Genomic DNA, 25,866 nt, shown 5'->3' on the forward strand with positions numbered 1-25,866 from the left:
CCACCTGAAATGAATACTAAGTATGAATTACAGCCTTGGAAATCACTGTAAATGCATGAAAAATAGTCCATACAAATTTATTTTCAGTTGTGGAATGATAACATGAGAATGATAAATTATAAAAGGAAAGAGAACAGAAATTCCAAATTATATTGGAAAACTTCTGTAGAATGTGAAAAAAAAAAAGGTTCTTAGAAACTTGTGAGAGAACTGTTAACTGTAAATGCACACGAGCAAATTATTATATAGATATAAATGTAATGATAAATGTAAAGCACATAAAACGAGGGCCAGAAATAACAATGAGTAACATTATTTGCCACCAAGCCTAAACACCTGAGTTCAAAGCCTCAGACCAACATAGTGGGAAGAAAGAACTCCCTTAAGCTGCCTTCTGGCCTCCATGAATGCACTGTGCCATGAACATCTACCTCCTAGAAAATGCTGGCATTCTAATGTTAATAGGGTCCTCTAAATCAGTTTGCACAGAGGATCTGAGAACCTGCCCCAGTTAATTCTGATTCTTAAATAAAGGTGGCAACAGCCAATAGATGGGGAGGAGAGATGGAGGTGGGATTTAGGGGTCCCAGGATTGAGAGCATGAAAAAGGAGGAAGAGGCAGATCTGCTTCACTTTTAGGATAGTTTGGAGAAAAGCGAGACACAGAGGTCATCATGGGGAAAGAGAAGCAAGGAGAAAACCTTGGGCTCTGGTTCAAGAAAACACAGGTCAGAGTGCTGCTCAATTGTGGTTCAGAGCAGCCAAGGTAGAAGATAGAAATCAGTGAGTAGTAACTCGAATTCTCAGCGGGAGAAGATTCTAGTCACACAGAAGTTAGGAGCTAGATTCTAGTAACATGAAGGCACCCATCCGTTGTGCTGTTTAATGTAGATTAAATATAAAGGCTGTGTGTCTTCCATTTGGGAACATAAACCATTGAGGCAGGTACCAACCCCATATCATTATTTATTATTAAAAATTAATATCACCCCCTCACTTGAATGAACAAAACAGATCAGTTAATAAATGACAATTTAAAAGAAATGGGAAAAGTACACACTAAGTAGACAATGCAAAGTAGATTACTACAGAAAGTAGAGCTCATCAGAAATAGTTTGTTCAATGACAAAATTAAAATATGCTCATAAGAAGATTCAGGAGGTAATGACAATTGCCTCAAACCTAAAACATAAGTTTTACCCCTTGAATCCACATGGGAGAATGAGAGAGAGAGGTGGGGGGGGGGCTCCCAGGAGCTGTCCTTAATCCTATATCCACATTATGAAATACATATGTCCACAAACATGTACACACATGCATGCACAAATATAGAGAGAGCAAGCAAGAGAGAGAGAAAGGAGAGAAACAAAGGGGAAATAAAAGTATACATGTTAAAACACAAAATCAGAATAGAAATGGGTATACATTCACTAGTTTTGTTGTGTGAGAACAGAATGCATGAGAAAATGCTTTTATAAGATTTGCCTATAGTCAAGTCTATAATGCATTTTCTTTATTGGTTATTGATGTGAGAAGTCCAAGGCATGAGTAGTACCATCCTTGGGCAGGTATTGCTGGATGTTAGAAGAAATCAGTCTGAGCAAGCTCTAAAGGAGACAGCCAGTTAGTAGTACTCGTTCATGATCTTTACATTATTTCCTGTTTCCAACTTTGTGCCTTGAGATCTTGCCCTGACATTCTTTGGTAGTGGACTGTGACCTGAGAATAGTAAAGTGTCATAAACACATTTCTCCAAAAGTTACTTTGGACTATGATGTATTATTATACTAATAGAAAGGCTAAGATGGCTCTTGTATTTTTCCAAGGGGAAGTTTAAAAGTATAATTTAAATATTTTAGATTTTAGAAGAGGTGTAAGATCAAAGTTTCGTAATTATCTGATGAAAGGAGGAGAAAATGGAATGCAGATTGACAGTGTTGGAAGATGGTAGAGTATAGAAAAGGACACGTGAGGGAAACAAACAGGGTGAAGGAGCATGAAGGATGGGAGAAAAGTAGGAGTTTGAGTGTCCCATTATTATTTAGTAATAATTGATTAACATATAAATTAATTATACCATGGGGTTTTATAACAAGAAATTGCAATTATAAATTGAATGCACATAGTAACAGAACACCAAACGATAACACAATCATTTACTTAAAAAACATATAATCCATTTAAAGAAGAATTTTTAAGCTAACTTTTAATTGTAAAAATAATGGCCAGAGTTGTTATAAATAATTAAAGAGAAGATTTTAACAATGGCATAGCCAAAACACAGCTTCAAGTCATTTATACAATGTTCCACTGAATATGACAATAACAGTTACTCTCATATTTTTTTTCAAGAATATATATTGTTGTATTAGGCCATAAAAATCTCTCAAATCATAAAAATATTAATACAGTGAAAACTGTCTTTTTGATACAACAGAAATAACATGGATCTCAAAAATCATTCATTTAGCCGGGTGGTGGTGGCACACGCCTTTAGTCCCAACACTTGGGAGGCAGAGGTAGGCGGATTTCTGAGTTCTAGGTCAATCTGATCTATAGAGTGAGTACCAGAACAGCCAGGGTTACACAGAGAAACTCTGTCTCGAAAAACCATTAAAAAAAAATCATTTGTTTAAAGAACCCCTTCAGACTCCTAGCCTATTCCCAATCCCCAAAGGAGACCATCAATACCTATACATATAATTATCCCTATCCCAGAAGCCCAAACAGCACCATAACAATATAGTGAAGAACATCCATAGAAATATGTCTTCCCTAGAGCCTAGCTCTCCTACCATAGCAGGCCCTGAATATGCCAACATGGTTGAAGCACACATGTACACACACAGACACACATACACACACACACACACACATACATACACACACACACACACACACACACACTTACCTTAAAACCACTTATGTAAAAGTGATAGAGTTCCTTAATAATGAAATTAATACATTAAAGAAAAACCTGAAAAACACAAACCAATAGTGTATAGAAACAATTAAAACTGTTTAAGATTTAAAAAAGAAACAGGTTCAATAGAGAAAGTCCAATCTGTTCTATGAAAATAGAACAATTTAAGTATTTGAGCAAGAAATCTTGGACTACAGAATACAAGATACTGAAGAGAAAAATCTTGGGCACTGAAGACACAGTAAAAAGCAGTGTTACCCTGTTCAAAGAAATTATTAAATTTAAAACACTCTTGACAAAGACCATTCAGGACATCTGGACCACTATAACAAGAGCAAACTTAAGAATAATAGAAATAAAGAAAGGAGAAGTATCCCATCTCGAAGCACAGAAAATATTTTTATTAAAACAAAGAAAAAATTCCTTCCATGAAGAATATACAAGAAACATGGAGAAAAATCAACAGATTCAACCAGCAAAGAAAGTCACACTGGCAACTAATAATCAAAATACCAAATGTACAGAAAAAATGAATGAATACTAAAAGCTCCAAAGGAAAAAGACCAAGTAACATATAAAAGTAAAGTCATTAGAATGACACATGACTTAACAATGTAGACTCTAAAACTCAGAAGAGCTTGGAATGCTGGGTTTCAGAGTCTAAGAGACCACAGATGCCAAGGAAGAATACTACACACAGCAAACTTTTCAATCACTATAGAAGGATTGAGGTGGAACTTTCTTGTTTCTTTGGAGATTCAGATGTGTCATGTGATAGTTTTCATAGAACCTGTCATATAAAGAGGAAGTTTTGTTGAGCCAGACATGTGGTAGGATGTTTTGCTTAGAACAGAGATGATTCTGTGCCCCAGTGTAGGGGAATGCCAGGGCCAATAAGTGGGAAAGGGTGGGGTGGCAAGCACAGGGAGGAGGGAGGTAACAGGGGTTTGTTCTTGTTGGTTTTGTCTGTCTGTTTGTTTGTTTTATTGGAGGGGAAACTGGGAAAGGAGAAATCATATGACATGTAAATAAAGAAAATATCTAATAAAAAAAAAAAAAAAGAACAGAGATGCCTTTTTCTGGAGGCTGCCCAGAAAAAGGGCATGTGATGTTTTGGTAGAGCGAATGCTTGAGAGAACACGTGATGTTTGGAAAGAGAATAAGCATAATGTGAGAGTGGATGACACTGTGTGGCATTGGTTTGCCATGCTTTGGGTTTTGCTGACACTGGTCTTCACTGATACCACTGTGCCATTTGTTCACCTTGTCTTTTTTGCTGATCATCATTTGCAACAACTTTGTAAGGAGAAATGAAAAGAAAAAAAAATCTTCTTGTGATATTGCTGTGGCTTCTTGCTTCTTCTGCCAATTGGTAGAGCCTTGTGGTTTCTGGATTAAGCTACCTTTGCTGATTTGTGAATAGTGTTTGCAAGTGCACTGAGTTATCACTACTGATTCAAGTTAACTGAATTGTTGATGTCTTGACAAGAAAGATTGGAATCCCCCAAATTAACTATTTCTAAACAGGTCCATGTCTTCCTTTGCCCTATTAACTTTTCTTCTCCCTACTTCTAGCGAGTGATGGAACAGAAAGGAGATTAAAGCATTTAAGAACCCATATTAAAGTAGGTTTTGAAAAGTGTAAGCCTGCAAGGGAGAAAGCCAAATTTAAACGATAATTATCTACAAATCCAGCCCTACAGAAGGGGCTAGAAGAAAAACTCCAACCTGAAGAGGTAAATTACAATCCTGAAAACACAGGAATTAAATTAATCTCACACAAGCAAAATCAAAAGAAAGAAAACATGAACATACCTGCTGCTGTTGTACTGCTGCTGGCTGCCGTGCCCGGACTCCACCATGGACCAGTACCCCATACCTATCTTGCTGGAACATGGTACTTTCTCCCAAGTCCTGTTTAACAATGTGGAGAAGTTCTATGTTCCTGGAGGAGATGCCATGTGCTATTATATCCTCACAGAAAAGTTCAACCCTCATTGCAAGGACTGGATTGGCATCTTTAAAGTAGGGTGGAAGACGACCCAGGAGTATTACACCTTCATGTGCACTCACTTGCTGAAAGACCTAAAAAGGGAATCAGTTACATAGCAGGAAATCCAATTCAAAGCTTAGTATCTGCCTGAGAATGAGGAGCATTACCAATTATGCTATATGGATGAAGATGGTTTGGTCTGGTGAACAAGTGTCCCTTTCCAGTTCTGTCCAGACTCTGAACACAGTGATTGTTATCAATAAGGACAGGGTGGAAGAGATGGAACAGCTCAGTAAGAAACTTTACCAAAAAAATAACCCAAAAACCCAGGAACTGAAAGACAAGTATACCGACCTCCATGAGCAGCTCCAGAGAAAGCAGGTGGCACTGGAGGCAACGCAGGGAATGAATAGGAGCTTAGAACAGGAAGTGGAAGAGAAGGCCGCATGGGAGAAAGAGAAAGCCTCTTGGGAGAGTGAGCTGCTCTAGCTGAAAGACTACAACCAGAAGATAACCTCCGAAAAGGAGGACATGGGGACTAGAATACAAGGGTTTCAGACCCAGCTGGCAACCCAAGAGAAGGAAATGGAGGAGCTTATTGTGAGAGATCAAGAAAAGACAGAGCAGTTGGAACCGCTCAAGAAAGAAAACAACCAACTCATCCACAGCTTGAGCGAACAGAAGCAGCAGCCCTGGAAAATGCTGGAACGGACCGTGGAAACGTTGAAGGAGAAGAATGCTGCAGCATGGAAGTAGCAGCAGGAGCTAAAGAACGAGAACTCTACCCGGTCACAACAGCTCAGCAACTGCAAGACTGATGGTAACATTTGATTGATGCAGAAAGAGAATGAGAGACTTAAAAAACAAATCTCTGAGCTGCTGAGCCCGAGGTCCCTTTGCCTCCAGGAGCTGCTAAGCACGGCGTTCCTTTGCCTCAAAGAGCTGCTGAGCTCGAGGTCCCGTCACCTCCAGGAGCTACTAAGCCAGAAGTTCTGTCACCCCAAAGAGCTGCTAGCCCATGCATAATCTATTATAAAAACTCATATTATGGACCCACCAGACTGGGAACAGCTGAAGCCCCAAGATTTGTATTGTCCATTTTGTAAGAAGACCTACCCAGCAACCAAGAGATGGGTCTCCAGCCACATGAGTCCTGCCCTTGTCTCTGTCTAAGCACTCCAGCCTGTGAGTCTATGCTGGGACAGATTCGGTATAGATGGTTTCTACTATAAATTATCCTTCTTTTCTGGGATTCACTGTGTAGCCCAGGCTGGCCTGGAACTAGGCAATCCTGCTGAATCACCTTCCAAAGTGCTGAGACTGGTCCTGAGTCACCACTTTAGTCTGTAGGTCTCTTAGTTGCTAATTAGGAATTGTTAAACAGTATGTAGGCTTGAAGCTTTCTCTATAGCTAATTGAGCTTGTATAAATGTAAGAATGAGTCTTTTTATAACCTTTAATATTAAAAATAATTTCCACTTCAAAAAAATAAAAATAAAAAAACCACAAACAACACTACCACTATCACTAGTAACAACAGAAAAATAGCAGAAATTGAATCAATGGTCTCTATTCTTTAATCAAAAGACACAGACTAGGAAAACAGATGATTAAAAACAGGATACAACCTTCTCTGACAGATAAGAAATACATCTCAACATCAAGAATAGATATTATCTCAGGGTAGAGGGATGAAAAAATACATTCTAAGCAAATTAACATCAAAAGAAAGATGGTGTAGTCATTTTAATATCTAACAAAATAAACTTCAAACCAAAAATCATAAGAGATAGGGCAAGACAATGAATACTCATGAAAAGAAAAATCTACCAATATGACATTTTATTATTTTTTTTAATTCTTAATATCTATGCCCCAAACAAATATGAATATATATTCTTGAGAGCACCTTATGGAACTTTTTCCAAAGTTTATCACATACTCAAACACAGAACAAACATCAACAAATATAACAAAATTGAACTAAATGCCTGCATCCTATTAGATGACAACAAATTAAAGCTGGATATTAACTATCTTAGTCAGCTTTGTATTCCTGAAGAAAACATCATGACCAAACAGCAAGTTGGGAAGGAGAGGGTTTATTCAGCTTACACATTCACATTGCTGTTCATCACCAAAGGAAGTCAGAACCTGAACTCTCACTGGGTAGAAACTTGGAGGCAGGAGCTGATGCAGAGGCCATGAAGGTGCTGCTTACTGGATTGCTTCCCCTGGCTTGCTTAGCCTGCTTTCTTAGAGAACCCAGGACTATCAACCCAGGGATGGCACCACCCATAAGGGGCCCTTCCTACTTGACCACTAATTGAAAAAATGCCTTACAATTGGATCTCATGGAGGCATTTCCTCAAGGGAGGCTCCTTTCTCTATGATAACTCTAGCATGTGTCAAGATGACACACAAAATCCGCCAGTAAAACTGACCCTTGTCAATTTGACACACAAATGCATCATTATTAACCTTCAACAATTACTTATTCATCCCCAAGATATAAATAAGTTTAAAAGTCTCACAGTCTTGACAAATTCTTACATATTAAAATAACAATCCCTTTAAAATATCCAATCTTTTTTGCAATTAAAAGTCTTTTAACTGTGGGCTCCACTAAAATACTTTCTTACTTTAAGAGGGAAAAATATCAGGGAACAGTCACGATCAAAATCAAAATCAAACTCTAACCATCCAATGTCTAGGATCCACTTAAGACCTTCTGGGCTCCTCCAAGGGGTTGGGTTACTTCTCCAATTCTGCTCTTTGTAGCACACACCTTGTCTTCTAGGAACCAGCTCCCTGTACTATGCTGCCACTGCTGTTTATGGTAGTCATCTCATGGTATTGTCATCTCCAAAACATTGCTGTCTTCTGCTGAGACAAGACTGTACTTTCACAAATAGCCTTTCAAAGGCTCTTTTCATGGAGCTAAGTCTCAATTTTTCTGCATGACCCCTTAAGTCCTGGGCCTTCAACTGCCACTAAAGCTGCACCTTCACCAATGGTCTCTCCTGACATCTTGCAGTGCCAAGCATCAGCTGCTACCCCTTCATGTTTCAAAACCAGTACCACCTGGATCATTCTTATACATTACCAAGTCTGGCTGCTGGCACAAGGTAAAACCATGGCTACCTCTAAGAGACAGCTTCTCTGTGCTCTCATGAAACATTTCCCAGAAGATTTTACCTCTTTGATGCTGGTCTCTTCTTAAGCACTGATAATTTCTTAACTCCAGCTAACCATAAGCAATTTTCCCAATAAAGCAAAGGTTTCCTTTTAGTAGTTCTGATATCTTGTTAATCACAGCTGATTCTTCAGCCACAGCTAACGAAAAGCACAGAATCTTCACAGTCAAAATAGCAACAGTCCTGATAACACTCTTTAATCTTCTATCTGAAGTTTCACAGGTGAGGCATCCATCTTCTGTACTGTTCTCAACATAATCTTCTAAGTTTCTATACAACATCTCACAGAGCTCTTCACAACCAATGGCGCTTCTAGCATGACATTCAAAAGACCTTCCACTGTCTTCCCCAAAACTTGGTCAGTGTGTTAGAGAAATACCCCTACTCCTGGTAGTAATACCAGTACATCAACAGAAAGATTACAAATTCATAGAAACTGAACAACTTTCTGCTAAATGAAACATAGGTCAGGACAGCCATAGAGAAAAAAATCCTAGAATTCAATGAAAATAAACAACACAGCATGCCCAAAACATAAGGAACATAATAAAAAGCAAGCACATAGCAATGCATGTCTATATATTAAAAGATAAAGAAAAAAGTCTGATAGGCTTTATACTAGAAACTTAATAGAATACCTGAAAGCTCTGGAACAAAAGAAGTAAATGCATCTAATATGAACAGATGAAAAATAAATAAACATACATAGATCTTAAATCAATAAAATAGAAACAAAGAGAACAATACAAAAATTCATGTAGGAAGTTCTTTCTATGAGAATATCAATCAACAAACCCGTATCAAAATTAATTAAAAGGCATGGAGAGAATATTCAAATTAATATCAGAAATGAAAATGTTGACATAAAAATAGAGGAAATCTGGAGAATCTTAATGAGATAAAAGAAAAAACCCTATAATCCCCCTAATTGAAATGTCTAAAAGAAATGGGTAATTTTTCTGATAGATTTTACTACCCAAAGTTAATCAAGATCAAACAAAGCACCTAAATCACACATAATTCCCAGTAAAAATAGAAAGAGTCATTAAATATCATCCATAGCCATATGGTTTTAGTAAGGAATTCTACCAGACTTTCAAAACAAAGTTAATGACAATACTCTGCAAATTATTCCACAAAAGGAAAAGTGAAAGAAATTTCCCCAGTTCATTCTATCATGAATGTAAATGCCAAAATACTCAATAAAATTCTTGCAAATTGTATCCACACAAAATATCATTGAAGAAGTTCAAATAGGCTTTATCTTGGAGATGTAAGAATGGTTCATTATATGAAAATCAATAAGTTCAATCGACCACATAAACAGACGGAGATAAAACATAATGATCATCTTCTAGATGCAGAAAATTCCTTTAATACAATCCAAACCTCTTCATGATGAAACTCTCAGGGAGATTAAGGTTTAAGGGACATAATTAAACATAATACAAGCAATTTATAGCAAGCCTATGGCCAACATCAAGTTAGCTGGAGATAAGTTCAAATCAGTTCCACTAAAATTAAGAAAAAGACAGGTTGTCTACGTTCATCATACCTATTTATTATAGTGCTTGAAGTTGTAGCTAGAGCAATTACAATTAAAGAAGATCAAGGTGATACAAATTTCAAAGAAAGACGTCAAAGTATCTTTTCGTGAAGATGATATGATAGTATACATAAGTGATTCCAAACTTTCCACTATAGAACTCCTATAGCTGTTTAACACATTCAGCAAAATAGCTGGATATGAAATTAACTCACAAACATCAGGAACCCTCATACATACAATTGACAAGCAGACTGAGAAATCAGGGAAAGAAGAACATTCACAGTAGCCTCAAATAATATCAAATATCTCGGAGTAACTCTAAAGAAGCAAGTGAAATACTCAAATTATAAAAATTTCAAGTCTTTGATGAATAAAATAGAAAAAAAGCTATTAGAAGATAGAATATACTCTTGGATTTGGTAAGATTAAGATAGTAGTCAAAACGGCACTGCTAAGAATAGAATCCTATAGATTCAATAGAACCACTGTCCACATTCTACCACGATTCTTTACAGCCCTTAAAATGACAGTTCTAATCTTCATATGGAAATACACAGACACAGACACACACACACACAAACAAAACAAAAATGCAGACTTGTGCCCACACACTTGTGCCCAGGCAAGGAGTGAGCCTAGACACCCATCAAACCCAAAACATGGACTCCGACAGAGAGCTACCCAGAGACGACCATTAGTCTGGCACAGCACATTCTTGGGGAGGGGTATGGGTAGATCATGCCTGAGATTACCTCTCCTCCATGCCATAATGCACAAGTTGGGCATGGCACTTCTGAGACCACTCCTCAGACAACTCCAGAAATCCATAGATTCCCGGGCACTAGTAACAGTAGCAAGTAAGTATTAGGGAATTAGAAGAGGAAAAAAAAAACAGAAGGATTTGACCATATGAATAGAAGAAAAACTGGAGAATCAAAGGTAGGAAGGAACAGTCTGATATGAGTTGCCGGTGATGTCAGAAAGGAAGAGTAGCCAATGCTGCCACTGGAGATCACATCTGAATCCATGTTCCTAAAGCACCAGAGGTCTGTTACCATCAAAGGCCAGGTAGACACCCTTGGTCTGGGATTCCATCTGGGAACATGTTGATGTCTGAGGGTTGTACATAACTGGCTGCACTTTTTACCTGGGCATCATGGAATAGCTGGACCTGGGGGGTATAAAAGAAAGAGAATAGACCATGCCCCAAGGCAGCTGAAGTACTAGGGAAAGTCCAGCATAGTGAGGAAGTTGTGGGTCCTGTAAGTATGAGTGTGCCCTCCCCAACTTTCTCCCCTTGCCACCCATGGCAGGCAGGAGAGATGGTCATGGGATCATGAGAGCATGAAAGCTGGCCCTGCCCTTCACCTGCTGCAGCACTCTGGAGATCAGGCCCTACACTTCAACTGTGTAGCAAAATAGAACTGGCATTGGATGTGGGGTTTCAGGTGTGCTGGGCCTGGAGGGTGTGAGCACAGGAAAGCTGTGCAGTAGCTAGGATGAGGGAGAGATGACTTTCTACCCTTCCTAGATCCTTGTTACTTATGGCAGATTGGAGAGATGGACCCAGGATCATTAGAATAGGAGAATTGTCCTCATCACTCACCAGGTATATTACTCCGGAGAGCAGTCCCAGTGCCAAGGTTTCTGGTAAGGTGGTCACAAGTTGACCATATCAGATAGCTCTCAGGCCCAGATCCAGGCCTTTGAATTGGCCCACACCAACTTCTATCCCATTGATGAACTGATGGAGTTCATAAAGTGACCGATCCTACATATTCAAAATTGCAGGACTTCCAAGGCACAGGGCGACAACAGTATATCTAAGATGAGTCCTAGTGAGGTTTTAGTATTGATAAAGTAGCAGAAGACAGATTCCAAGTACCAGACCTATAACTTATTGCAATGAACTTTTGCAAGCTAAGAAACGTGGACAAAAGAGTTTACTGTAGAACACAGTGATATACTACAACTTCCACAACAAGATGTATTTTTTTTTCTGTTGGGCACGAGATTGGAAGGGGGGAGGGCATGTCTCAGGGCAGAGGGTTTTGGGTGGGATTAGGGTATATGATGTAAAATTCAAAATGAACCAATATAAAAGAACTGCTGGAAGAATTACTCTTCTCAATTTCAAAATGGACTTCAGAGCTATAGTAATACAACCTGGATCTTTATTGAGTTAAAACAAATACATTGATCAATGGAATCCAATTGAATACCCAGAAATAAACACACAGTTATAGACACATTTTTTTCATTTAAAAATTCCAAAAACATATACTGAGAAAAATATATCTTCAAAATGGTGCTGTCACACTGGATGTTGTCATGTAGATGAAGACAATTAAATCCATATCTCTTACTCTGCACAAAACTCAAGACCAAGTGGATCAAAAACCACAACATAAAACTTGATATACTGAACCAAACAGAAGAGAGTAGAGAAATAGCCTTGAACTCATTGGCACATGAAACATCTTCCTGAACAGGACAATGATATCATAGGCACTAAGACTAACAATTAACAAATGGGACTCTATAAACCTAAAAAACTTCTGTAAAGCAACAAAGATCACCAAAAATACAAATGGCACCCTAAAGAATGGGAAAATATTTTCACCTGTTCCAAATCTGACATAAAAGTAATATCTAAAATATATAAACTCAAGAAATTAGACATCAACAAACTAAAAAATCTAATTTAGGGGTATAAATCTAAACAATTAATTCACTATAAATGAAACTCAAACTGCCTAGAACCACATAATATTCAACATTTCTAGACATCAGAAAATGCAAATCTAATTGACTCTCTCTGAGAGGTATACATTTTACACCTGACAGAATGGCTAAGGTCACTAACAAAATCTTATGTTGGCAGGACTGTAGAATATAGGAAACACTCCCCCATTGCTGGTGGGGATGCAAACTTGTACAGCCACTGTGCAAAGCAATATGTCTGTTACTTAAAACGTTGGTAATTGTTCTACCTCAAGAAGCATATACTCAAAGTCTCTTTTGTTCTACCACAAAGATATGTGCTCTACTATGTTCCTTGCTGTTCTATTCATAATAGCCAGAAACTAGAAACAATCTTGATGGTCTTTCAATAGAAAATGGATAAAGAAAATGTGGTACATTTACACAATAGGACATTATTCAGCTGTTAAAAATGATACCACAGAATTTGCAGTAAAATTGATGAGATAAGAAAAAAATCATCCTGATTGAGGTCACCCAGACCAAAAAATAAAAAAAATAAAAAAATAAAAATGTAATACATTCACTCATTTCTGGATAGTAGCCATTAGACAAATGATAACCAAAGTACAATCTGTAAAACCAGAATAGTTAGGTGTATAGAGAAAGGGAGTAGGGGAAAGACAAATATACCTCCCAGAGGAGGAAAATCGAATATACTTTGTAGCTAGACTTATGGGAATACATAGAAGTGAGAGAATCAGGTAGCAGAAAAGCTAATGGTAATGGAGGGAATGAAGGGAGCGATCAACCAAAGGGACATTTGAGGGATGTTACAAAAATGTCTACTGTGTGAGAGGGATTGACTGGGAGGGGGACAATGAGAAAAATATAAAGTGAATACAAAAAACAAAGTTAAATTTAAAAACAAGCAAACAGTCAAACCCTCTAGTACAGTGCAATCTTTCTAAGAATAAGGGAAGACAATCCTAATGATGTCTCCTAATAATACGATGTATCAATTCTCAACTGGACATCACTTGTCAAAAATTTAGCTTTCAGTGAGGGATTGTGAAAGGCTGGAGAATCTTAGAATTTAAAATGAGGGCATTTAATACAAATGTATGGTGTATAACCTTTACCTAAAAGGACATGGAGGGCCACTGTAGCCAGCCAGAAATATAAAATAGCCAGTTCCAGGAACTCCGAGCCTCAGGGCTCTGGTTCCCCATACCTGCCCCTCCTGAATGACCCACAACGAGGGTGGAACTAAGAATGAAGGTCTAGTGGTTTATGAGACTCTCCACCCTGTCAACCAGTAGATGAAGATTACATTCCTAGAATGAATGTGTTCCCCTCCCTATCTGAATACCTTGGGTCAGGTCCCTCTGAAATTTTCCACTGTTTTTATGTTCTGTTTCCTTGGTAACTCTCTCTCCGCCCCCAGCTTCCCTTAAATACCCTACACTTCTTGTGTTCAGGGTCAAACTCCTCTGACTGGCAAGGTCATGAGATCGACCCCGGTACCGGTATCCCCAGTAAACCTCATGTGATTGCAGCAAGTTCGGTCTCTCGTGAGTCACTGGGTGGTCGCGTCATCCCGAGACTTGAGTAAGGATCTCCCCAGTTCTGGGGGTCTTTCATTTGGATTGCATTCAATTGACATCTTAGATGAGGGGCTTCTGTAGAACCCCCTGAACAGCCTATGCTTTTGCGAGAACAATGGGTTGCTCAGCATAAACTGAGAGAGAAGCCCCACTGCTGAAGACAAAACTCACAGCTTACTGAATAGAGAGAGGGTGAACTGGTGCCTCTGCCTTGACCTTCGAGTGTCTTTGCTGTGGAAAGTTACTCTACAGCCTACCAAAGGAGAAACCAAGCACTCTCCCAGGACACAACCTTTGATCTACAGTCTTTCCTGCCTAAAAGATACGTTAGTGCAGTGGTGGCTCAGAACTGTGAGAGTTTTCAATCAATATCCGAGTTAATTTAAGCCAAATTAAAAAAAGATGGAACCCATATTTTACACAGCTTTGATGATCAAGAACCAGATTCTGGACTATCTAGACTTACTGTAAAACCAAACATTACAATTCTACAGACAAACAAAAAGTAATAATGAAATGACTGCTGACAATATTCTGTTATAGTCACTTATCAATGCCTAACTCAGTAATGGTAAGAGAGGCTTCCTCTTGCAAAACATGGTGACAGATGAAGAGAAATTCAGACAGATATTATTCAGAGAGTCCTTGGAACACAGAGGTCTATATGGAATATCTCCTCCAAATCCCTCTCCTCGGGGGTCAGAAAACTCAACACAACAGTAACCAGAAAGAGTGTAAGAGGCAGAGAGGATAGAAGATATCAGGAAAACAAGCTGAACAAAGATCAAAAGAACGCACAAAGACTGAAGCAAAAATCACAGGGCCTACACAAGCCACATCAGATACTCTGTGTATGCATTATAGCTTACAATGGGACTCTTGAGTGAATGAAGGGGTATGTCTCTGATTTTCGATCTTCCTGTTGGTGTACTTTTCCTTCTATTGGTTTGCCATGGCATTGTCATGTTTGGTTGTTATGTGTTAGGAGCCTGTACTGTTCTAATAAGAGAAAAAAAGGAGTGGATCCAGAGAGAAGGGTTAATGGGAAGGAACTGGGAGGATAGTGGAGGGCAAACTGTAGTCAATATATATTCTGGGAGAAAAGATTATCTTTTCAATAAAAAAACATAAAAATATGGAGACTAGATATCAAACAAAAATTTATAGAAAACAATGTCTTAATGGATAAAGCATAGGGCCTTTGTCCCAAAATAACAAATAAATTGTTTCTGTTTATAATTCTGTACAAACAGTATTTTTGATTTTTTTCAGGGATGTTGGATTAAAAAAAAAAAAAAGAAAAAAATGGTACCTGAATTGTCAATAAGAAAAACTACTTATTTATATATGACATGCTTACAAGAATTGGGAAATACTAAGAATTCTACAATGATATGTGAAAAGTAGACTTTTTTTAAAAAAGCAGAAAGTTGATTAATGTTTTCCAAAGACAGATAACAAGGGAGGAATGGATTGCCTGTCCCAGTGACTAGATAGAGAGTTCTCAAGTAGAGATAAAAATGGAACTTGAGAGTATTGCTGCTAACACCATTGTATGAATAGACTGACACACCTAACTGTACCGTGTATAAATCTTACATCTGGCATCAAATTATACCCATAACAGCTGCTATTAAAATGTAAGGACATATGAGCTAAGAACAGCTGTGGTTCGGATATATGTGTCTTCTTTTGTTCCAGATCTCTGCATTTCTTAGCATAAGACTACAAGAAATACAATGTAAATTTTGTTATAAAAACCTCTATACATTATTGTTATTTTATGAACAAAACTACATTTGACTAACTTTCTCATTATTTTATATCTTATGAGAAGATTCTACTTTATTACCTCTCCTACGGTTTAGCCACTGAACTCCACACAAATGGTATTCAGGTATTATTTGAGGCATAGTATAAAAGTAAAACAGCCTGCCTCTATCTTGTTTTTATCAAGTACTGTCAGAAGATAATTACTGTGTATAACGGCTATTAGGTTTTTACAATAAATGGCAATACGGTTGACAGCCTAATAAAAAGATTTATACATTTTCAAAGTGTTTCCTCTCATCATGAATACACAGTGAAAATTTTTGAAGCAGAAAAATGTAGGGACATGAACAGTTTTCATTAATTTTGAAATTCATTTAAATATATACAATTTTCCTATTTGTTTGTGTACCTGCTCACATAGGTGCAACTGTGTGCAACAGATTAAAACCAATCATAAAATGCAATTAATCTAATATATTTCTCAAAATTGGCTGCATCCTTTCTTGCTTAATTATTCATGATGGAAGCCATACTCCCCGGATTTCTTCAGTGCTCAGTCTCCAGTAAGCTTCATTTCCTCTTAAGGTTCATTGGGATTAATGATGCAGTAAGTTTAGCCCAACAATAGAATGCTAATTATCTGTAAATTTACAATTTGTTCTCTTGTGAATTTGCACTTCTTCGGTAACTAAACAGACTGACTTTTCCCCCCCTAACACAGAAGCCGACAGGAAAAGTCATAGCAGAGTTATTTTAATAAATCATTAATAAGCATATTTTGATAGTTCAGTCTTATCTGATTTCAGCCCACTTTAGGAAGAGACTTTAAATATGTGTGCCACTTTTCAATTACCTGTCTTAATGAAGAGATACAGCAATGTGCTTAATTCAAATGAGTATTAATATACAAATGTCTAATTTAGAGGGCACCTATGTCATATACTTTCAGAATAAGGAAGATTCACAGCAAGCAACTGCTATCACATTATTCATGGTTCCACCATGTTTCTCTTTATATTCTTTGTTACATTCTGATGCTAAATTTTATTATCATTCAAATTTATATAAAGACGTTAACACAAATAAAGAAGTACTAGTAAATAGCTTCTTTGGGGTTTTGTGCTTAAATGAATTATACTTTTTCTTGAATAGAAAGTGAGTAACAGTAATGTTGTCCTATGCACAGTTGTTGATTATATTCCTTAGATTTATTTTAAGGGCTAAAAACATGCAGCACTTTTAGCTACCAGCATTGGTATGATGTGAAAAATCTTGTAAGGGTTACAGATTTCAACAGATAGTATTGAATTTATTTCAAAGCACTAATTCAGGCTTTCATTATGTGCATAAGAACCAATAACACCTATGTTGAATTTAACATGTAGCGGGAGACATTTTTATCATTAGAATCCTTACAAAGTATATTCTGAAATGTATATTGCATTGATTCGGAGTATTTTAAAAAGCAAAACTTAGGGGAAGATAGCAAATGAAAGAAACTTTACATCAAAAGTTGAGACCACGGACAACTCCTGATGGAGTGGAACTATGTTCCAGGCAAAAAAAAGTTCTGGCACAATGGAGAAAACAAGTCACATGATATAGAGAGGTGACTGAGGAAAGCATTGTCTGTGACAAGCTTGTGAAGAGAAATTTGATATGATTGCCTTTTGTGCTAAACCTTGTTTCTGTTTTCTTTTCCCAAACAGAACTTCTGAAATTGTATAAATATTAGGTTTTATAAAGCTCATTTTTCAGAATGCTGTTCTAAGTGGAGTATTAAAAAAAAACATGTTAATAAGTAACTGATTTCATTCACTGTGGTATTTCTAATTTGTAAAATGACAGAACATCATCATCACATTTAACTTTCTTTTAGACTGTGATTTGTTGTAATATTCTTTTATACTTTAAACATGATCTTAAAATACTATCAATGATCACAGATTTGATGATGTATATTGTTCCTTTAAGTGAGAATATTGAGATATAGAAGTATGTGTTTATCTTCAAAGTACCCTATATTTATTTTGCAAAGTTCTCTTTCTGAATAATTTCCAGCACCCTGCACACTGAATATTCAGAGAAGTTATTTAAAAATGATTATTAGATCCTAACATAGCAATGGTAAAAACTATAAATTACCTGATAAAAGAAACAGGAAGCTTGATTTTGGCACTTTTATGTATGAACTTGATTGTATTCTCTTGTGAAGCAATAATTATATAAAACAATAAAATAACATTCCTGTGGTATGAGTAAAGGAAACCTTTAAATACCAAATTATCTATTAAAATGTTATTCTCTATATTTTTGAAGATGGAATTTTTATTTTGTTAAATTATAAATAAGAAAAAGGGGGGCAAGATTGAATTATGTAAACTATTCCTTCACAGCTGAGGATGCTGGTAGAATAGGATGTGCCAGAACACGACCCAGATGTCCTGGGTCCATAGTGTAGCCTTGATGCTGGTAGAATAGGATGTGCCAGAGCATGGCCTGGATGTCCTGGGTCCCCATACTGTAGCCTTGAGCAAGTGACTAGACATAGTTTATGCATTTTTAAATTGAAGAAAGAATAATAACTCTCTAAAACTGTTGAGAAAAGTGAGATAATTTATGCAAAGCTTAGAACTCTTAGCAATTTCAAAGTACCCCATGACAGTACTTTAAATCTTACTATTCAAAACAAATATCTGCATTATTAGTGATAAAGAAACTGCAAGTTAAAACACTGGAAAAGTAATTTATTTTTTCATGACAGTGCCAAAAAGCAATAAAAATTATTTCTTCAGTATTGCAGTGATATTAAAAACATGTATGTGATGGCTTTAGGGAACAATTTTATTAAACTAATAAAATTTAAATTTACATCTCTTTAGCATAATACCAACATGTTTTTAATTAATACTTTAAATGTCAAGAATATATATATGTATATATATATTTATATATAATATATATATATTTTTATATATGTATATAAATACATATATAAATATATATATATTTATAAATAACTGGGTATAACCAACTTATTATAAAGGAAATGTAGGGGATGGAAAGATGGCTCAGTGGTTAAAGAGCACTGAGTGTTCTTCTTTGAAGACTTCTATTCATTTGCCAGAACCTATATGACACCTCACCACTTACTGTGACCTCAGTCCTAAGGGATCGATGATGATGATGACATTTCCCGGTATCATATGCAGCAGGCATATATGTTGTACATAGATATACAGGAAGGCAAAGTACCCATATGTATTAAAATAACACATTTTTGTTTTTATATTTATTTATTTTATGTATATAAATGCTCACATGTATTTCTGTGTACCAAGTATGTGGCAGGTGCCTGTAGGTCAGAAGAAGGCACTAAATCAATTGCTTTTAGTCATTGAGACATATATCTCAAAAGCTCGATAATTTGCTTATAAATTAAGAATAATGTAAATATCATTCATTAACGTGCTTCTCAAGAAGACAGCTATTATAAGGCTCCTGTCAGCCAGCACTTGCCGGCATGAACAGTAGTATCTGGATTTGATGATTGAATATGGGAAGGATTCCCAGGTAGGGCAGTCTCTGTATTGTCCTTTCTTCAGTCTCTGCTCCATAGTTTGTCTCTGCAATTCCTTCCATGGATATTTTGTTTCTTTTAAGAAAGAATGAGTTATCTACACTTTGGTCTTCCTTCTACTTAAGTTTCTTGTGGTTTGTGGATTGTATTTTGGGTATTCTAAGCTTCTGGGCTAATGACCACTTATCAGAGAATGCATACCATGTGTGTTCTATTGTGATTGGGTTACCTCACTCAGCATGATATCCTCCAGATCCATCCATTTCCCTAAGAATTTCATAAATTCATTGTTTTTAATCACTGAGTAGTACTCCATTGTGTAGATGTACCACATTTTCTGTATCCATTCCTCTGTTGAGGGACATCTTAGTTGTTTCCAGTTTCTGGCTATTATAAATAAGGCTGCTATGAATATATGTCATAGCATGTATCCTTATTACATGTTGGAGTATCTTCTGGGTATATGCCCAGGAGTGGTATATCTGGGTCCTCTAGTAGTACTATGTCCAACTTCCAGAGGAACTACCAAACTGATTTCCAGAGTGGTTGTACCACTTTGCAATCCCACCAGCAATGAAAGAGTGTTCCACTTTCTACACAACCTCACCAGCATGTGCTGTCACCTGAGTTTCTTATCCTAGCCATTTTGACTGAGGTGAGTTGGAAACTCAGGATTGGAGCAGTGGGAGGGGAGAGGGAACAGAGGGGTTTTTTGGTTATTGTTTTTGTTTTTTTATTTTATTTTATTTTATCTTCTTTTATTTTTCTTGGAGGGGAAACTGGGAAAGGAGATATAATATGACATGTAAATAAATAAAATATCTAATAAAAAATAAATTAAAAAAATTAAGTCCCTAAAAAATGCTTCTTAAATGTATATTAAATCTAAACTGTGTCTTATGTAACTTTAAATATTTTACTGCTGTGTCCTTTATAACAATGTAATTTCTGCACATGCACTGTATGAAGTAACTACAATAGCAATTACTTACAATGCTGTGAAAAACAAAATTTACATTAATAATTTGAATATTTCCTTATAAGTAGTAGAAAAGAAACAGAAATAACATGAGGGTTTTATGTCTTTTATAATTGCAGAACAAGACCTCATTAATGAAACAATCACTGAAATTTGAAAGATGGTTAGATTAGTCAAACAAAAGTAAAATCCATTCAAAATTCTTTTCACAATATTGTGTGTGTGTGTGTGTGTGTGTGTGTGTGTGTGTGTGTATGTGTGTTACAATTTGTGGCCAAAATCATTAGTTTGGCATGGAATATTTTTCTTCCTTTAGGGAGGATGGGGAAAACACACATATGCACTAAAGATGTGCTGAGGCCTGCGTTGCTTTAATTCATTCATTTTTTAAAATAAGGGCTGCAGTGGACCAGGCATTAATATCATGTAGAACAATAGAAACGATATCCTTCAGTATGGAGTTTGTGTACCTGCTACAGAAAATGGATGGAATTAGACAAAATGCAATAATTAAACACTTAGTAAGTGAGGAAAGATTGAAATAAATTACACCCTTGTATCTGTTTCAGAACAAAGCCTGAGAGAAAAGTGTCCAGCGGTGCTTTATTCAGGAAGTGATATAAGAAACAAGCCACCCTGGAAAGTAGAAAAAATGTTTCACAGTACAAGAGCAGGCAAAATGATGGAGTTATCCATAAAGATAGCAGAGGTTCTGTGACTACATCTCAAAAGTGGAGACACAGCATGTTATTAATGACTACCAAATAAACAGAAGTTGGTTCATATATTCAGTCTTCAGTCCCTTCCTCCAGAAGGTCCAGAAGGCATGCCTACTAAAGAAATGCCAGAAAGGTATGTTCAGGAAATAGACTAGGATCCTTTTGGAAGCATTAGCCACTGTGAATGAGGTTTGCTTTTATCCTCACCTTAGTGGAAAGCCACTTTATCAGAAGGCAGGTATGGCTTAGGTTAGCTCAGGACTGACTGGGCAGAAAGATAGGGCAGGACTGAAGATTGAATTCCTTACCACACCTGGCCATTGCTGACATGGTAACACCATGAAAAGGAGTGGAAACAAGATGAGAACTAATTCAGGGAAACCTGAGAGAAGAACTTAATCTGACAGTTACCACTAGCAATGATCATATTTCTGGTAAAGAGAAAAGAAATGGGGGAAAGAGAACAACAAAGGGTTTTAGACCTTCGAGGCTCAATAGTAACTCCATTCTTCCATGTTAATGGAAGTGATCCTGGAACATGAGGAAAGCATAATCTAGAGGTTAAGGTCATTGCAGGATATTTGCTCACACTGTGAACCACGAGATGTGTTATTTACTGAAAATGACTATTTCTAGTTGTGGTGTGGCTCAGACATTAACACACATCTTTAATCCCACTAGCTGCAATACAAACATGCCCTTAGTACATGCATTTAATCCTAAACAATGAAGATAAAGTTCGCTTGTATAAGGAAGCAATCCTGTTTGAAAGTGATGTTTAATTGAGAGGCAGACAAAGTAACAAATCAGAGAAAGATGTGACAGAATTGGATATGCCCACCTCTCATGAGAACAGAGGAAACGGAAGCTATGCAAGTCAGAGCACTGCAGAGAGAGAGGAGTAGGGGGAAGGCAGTTTTACAGGGAGAGCTCTACAGAGACACATTAAAGACAGAACAAGCTAGACACAAGTAGGAACAAAACAAACCAGACAAGGAGAAAGAGTCAGGAGATTAGAACCCATTACCAGAGTTAGTTTGAGAAGATGCAGAGCTAGAGAGGAGTTTAAGCCAGAACAGTTGAGTTGAACCAGCCAGCCAGAGCTCAGAAGGAAGTAGGAAGAAGTGAGGTGAGTTTAATCGGCAGCAAGCCTCAGAGGCTAAAAGCATTGTGGGCCTAAATAAGATTGCATAGGGGCTAGAAGTTCCACGACTAGGTGTAGATTAGTGGATTGAAGCTGTAAGCCTTGGAGACAGAAATTATATCAGGTGAACTAAATTTATTTACACAAAGTGAGAGTTCAGAATGATCCCCTGAAAAGGCAAAAGGAACCAATGCTTACTGACTGCTGAGTGAAGACCGTGGATCCTAATTACTAATGCTTGCCATGTAACCATCACAGTATAGAAAATAGGAGTTGCCACGAGAAACCTTATGCTGATATAACATTTTTAATACCCATCAAGCCTGACAAAGACAATAAGATGCAAAATTCCTAGCTAGTTCTTCTCCATTGAACAGAAAGTTCAAGTAGTATCTCCTTTTTTAAAAACCTATAAAGATCAATTTTTATGTGTTGTTTAAAAATTTAAGAATATAGTTAGTACATTCCTTTCTTCCTTTTTCTTTCTCCAAACTCTCCATTTGGAAGATAAGTTTGGTAAGATATCAGCAAATACTGTGATCTTCTGGCTCTTACAGTTGTCCTCAAAGTCTTGTGAGACCTAGATGTGCAAGTGTTTGTAGATATAATCATTGTGACTACAGCCCACAGCTCTGCATTTTGATTGTCTGTGATTTTCTGTATTGGTCTCAGTTTGCTACAAAGAGAAGTTTTTATGATGAGGGGTAAAGACTGCATGTATCAGTGGTATAAAGACAGTATTTATATAGACTGGGAATGTGATAGAATGTTTATAAAAATCTTTGTAGATTGTTATATTGCACAATGATTAAGATCTGCATCCATTTGGAAACAAGAGATAGAACCAGACTTCATTAATTTTCATCCCTTGATCATACATCATACTCCAGGTTGTTTTATCCAGATAATAAATCTGTTTGCCTTCCTTTCACAGTTTGTTTTCCCTGCAATTGTCCAATTTTCTTCTTCAGTACATTTCTTAAGTAATGTCTGATGCCTTTTCTAACAAAGTACACCTAATATTTGCTTATAGAAAATAGAGTAAATTCTCTATTTCCAAGCCAAAAATTAAAAACAAAAAAAAAAATGGCACTAGGCATAAGAAGCACTCTTTTGAACTGTAGGTCAGAGTTGTCCAAATATTGTCCAAACATTATAGACTCTTGTTATTGCTCTTGGTTACTCATCACCATTGGAAGGTAAGTCCCTATTGCTGAAGATAGTGTGCACTTGAAAAATGGGATGTTTTGTCCTATTAACAGTGTCTTTTGCCTTACAGAAGCTTTGCAATTTTATGAGGTCCCATTTGTCAATTCTTGATATTAGAGCATAAGCTATTGGTGTTCTATTCAGGAAATTTCCTCCTGTGCCCATGTGCTCGAGGCTCTTCCCCACTTTCTTTTCTATTAGTTTCAGTGTATCTGGTTTTATGTGGAAGTCCTTGATCTTCTTGGACTTGAGCTTTGTAGAAGGAGATAGGAATGGATTGATTTCCATTCTTCTACATGCTAACCTCCAGTTGAGCCAGCACCATTTGTTGAAAATGCTGTCCTTTTTCCACTGGATGGTTTTAGCTCCTTTGATCAAGTGACCATAGGTGTGTGGGTTCATTTCTGGGTTTTCTGCCATCTACTCCTCTTAGGTGAATTTGCTTCCTTTTTGTTCTGGAGCTTTCAGATGTGCTGTCAAACTGCTAGTATATGCTCTCTCCAGTTTTTTTTGGAGACATTGAGAGCTATGAGTTTTCCTTTTAGGACTGCTTTTATTGTGTCCTATAAGATTGGGAATGTTGTGGCTTCATTTTTATTAAGCTCTAAAATGTCTGTAATTTCTTTCTTTATTTCTTCCTTGATGAAGTTATTATTAAGTAGAATGTTGTTCAGCTTTCCACGTGTACATGGCCTTTCTATTGTTTATATTGATTGGATGTTTATTTGGACAAATGCATAAGGCCACTCCTAACTACATATTGGTTAATAAAATTAGACTTCAGCTAAGTATACAGGGATATAACTAGTTTTCTTACTTTCTACAGTTATTGAGTCATACACTGTACCCCAATATTATATTTTAATAAAAACAGACATGATGATTATGCTTTTTTACAATTACGTTGTTATCTTTTTATTCATTAAATGCAAAATTTTACCTGTTCCACTTGATAGTCTTTTTTTCCATTTTCCAAGCCCAGAGAATTACAAACAAATAAAGCATGTATATATACTCTTTTCACCATTCAGAAAATTTTTGTATGTTCCATTCTAGTCAATTCTTGTAGAACTCTGAGCTATGACACTACTGCTTTATGTTTTCCACCATGCAAAGAGGTTTTATATTAGTTTATATTAGGAGGAAAAATGGAATTTAATAAGATAAATTATTATGTGTCTGGCTATTTTTGACCCTGGGTAATAATTTAGGTCTTAATTCGTGTTATTTTCTTATATTAGTAATTCATTATTTGATGTTAATTTTTGAATATACTAAGATACAGATTTATCTAAATCTCCAATTAGCAGTGCTCTCTGTAAGTATTATTGTGAATAAGACCATAATTTTCTTTTTGGAATGTATATTTTCTTCTCTAAGAAAATATGTAAAATAGAATTGCTGGATCACTGATATATGAACAACATTTTAAATGAATCTCTATAAACATCTCCAGTAGGGTTTTGTTACAAGTAATAAATTGCTGTTTTAGCTGTTTCAAAACTCAACCAACATTTGATAGTGTCAATTGTTTTTTAAACTCTTCTAGAGTGTATGTGTCACAATTTCAAATTTTAAATTCCACTAACGATTTTTCACAAATTCATGAGTTCATTCAACTTTAGTGATTATGTGATCAAATTTCCAATATTTGAAAAAATAGATTTAATAATATAACTGTTCGGCATAGCAATATTTTAATGAAATATTCTTATAACCATATACATTTTTATTCTTTTTTATGATTATTTTCCTTTTTTAGATATTTTCTTTATTTACATATAAATTTCTCCTTTCCCAGTTTCTTCTCCAAAAATCAAACAAACAAACAAAAACAACAAGAACAAACCCCTGTTTGAATACTGAATGACTGAGAAGGACCTAAAGAAATGTTCAACATCCTTAGTCATCAGGGAAATGCAAATCAAAACAACTCTGAGATTCCACCTCACACCAGTCAGATTGGCTAGGATAAAAGACTCAGGGGACAGCAGATGCTGGAGAGGTTGTGGAGAAAGAGGAACATTACTGCATTGCTGGTGGGATTGCAAACTGGTATAACCATATACATTTTTAGAGAATTTACAAATGTGCAATAATCTATGCATATTTTAAAATATATAGACCTATTATGTAAACAGGCATATTAAACTACTTTTAATTCTAAGGAAGAATAATACTGATTGATTTAATAAGAAGCTAGAATTGTTGGGCAGTGGTGCCACATATCTTTCATAACACTTTTCATAATAACTTTTATTTGACTATTATTTATTTTGCTTATTTTCATTTCTTTTCCCCCATCCACAAGGCCTCAACCTCACCTATCCTTCCCTTCATATCTAGGAGAGTACTCTCCCACACACCTCACCCCTCTAGCATCTTTCTTCTTTGGGGAATCAAGCCTCCACAAGAGCAAGAGCATCCCCCTCACTGAAGCCAGACACATACATATGTACCTTTAATTGCAGCCCATGGGAGGCAGATGCA

The 25,866-nt window shown here is 36.5% G+C and overlaps 1 pseudogene; it reads left to right on the top strand.

The window, feature by feature from the left end:
• The first annotated feature begins 4,665 nt into the window (after positions 1-4,665).
• LOC116094852 lies at positions 4,666-5,747 on the top strand (annotated as a pseudogene).
• The last annotated feature ends 20,119 nt before the right edge of the window (positions 5,748-25,866 follow it).

This window comes from Mastomys coucha, unplaced genomic scaffold (assembly GCF_008632895.1).
Source record: "Mastomys coucha isolate ucsf_1 unplaced genomic scaffold, UCSF_Mcou_1 pScaffold17, whole genome shotgun sequence".
In the NCBI taxonomy this organism is placed as follows: Eukaryota; Metazoa; Chordata; class Mammalia; order Rodentia; family Muridae; genus Mastomys; species Mastomys coucha.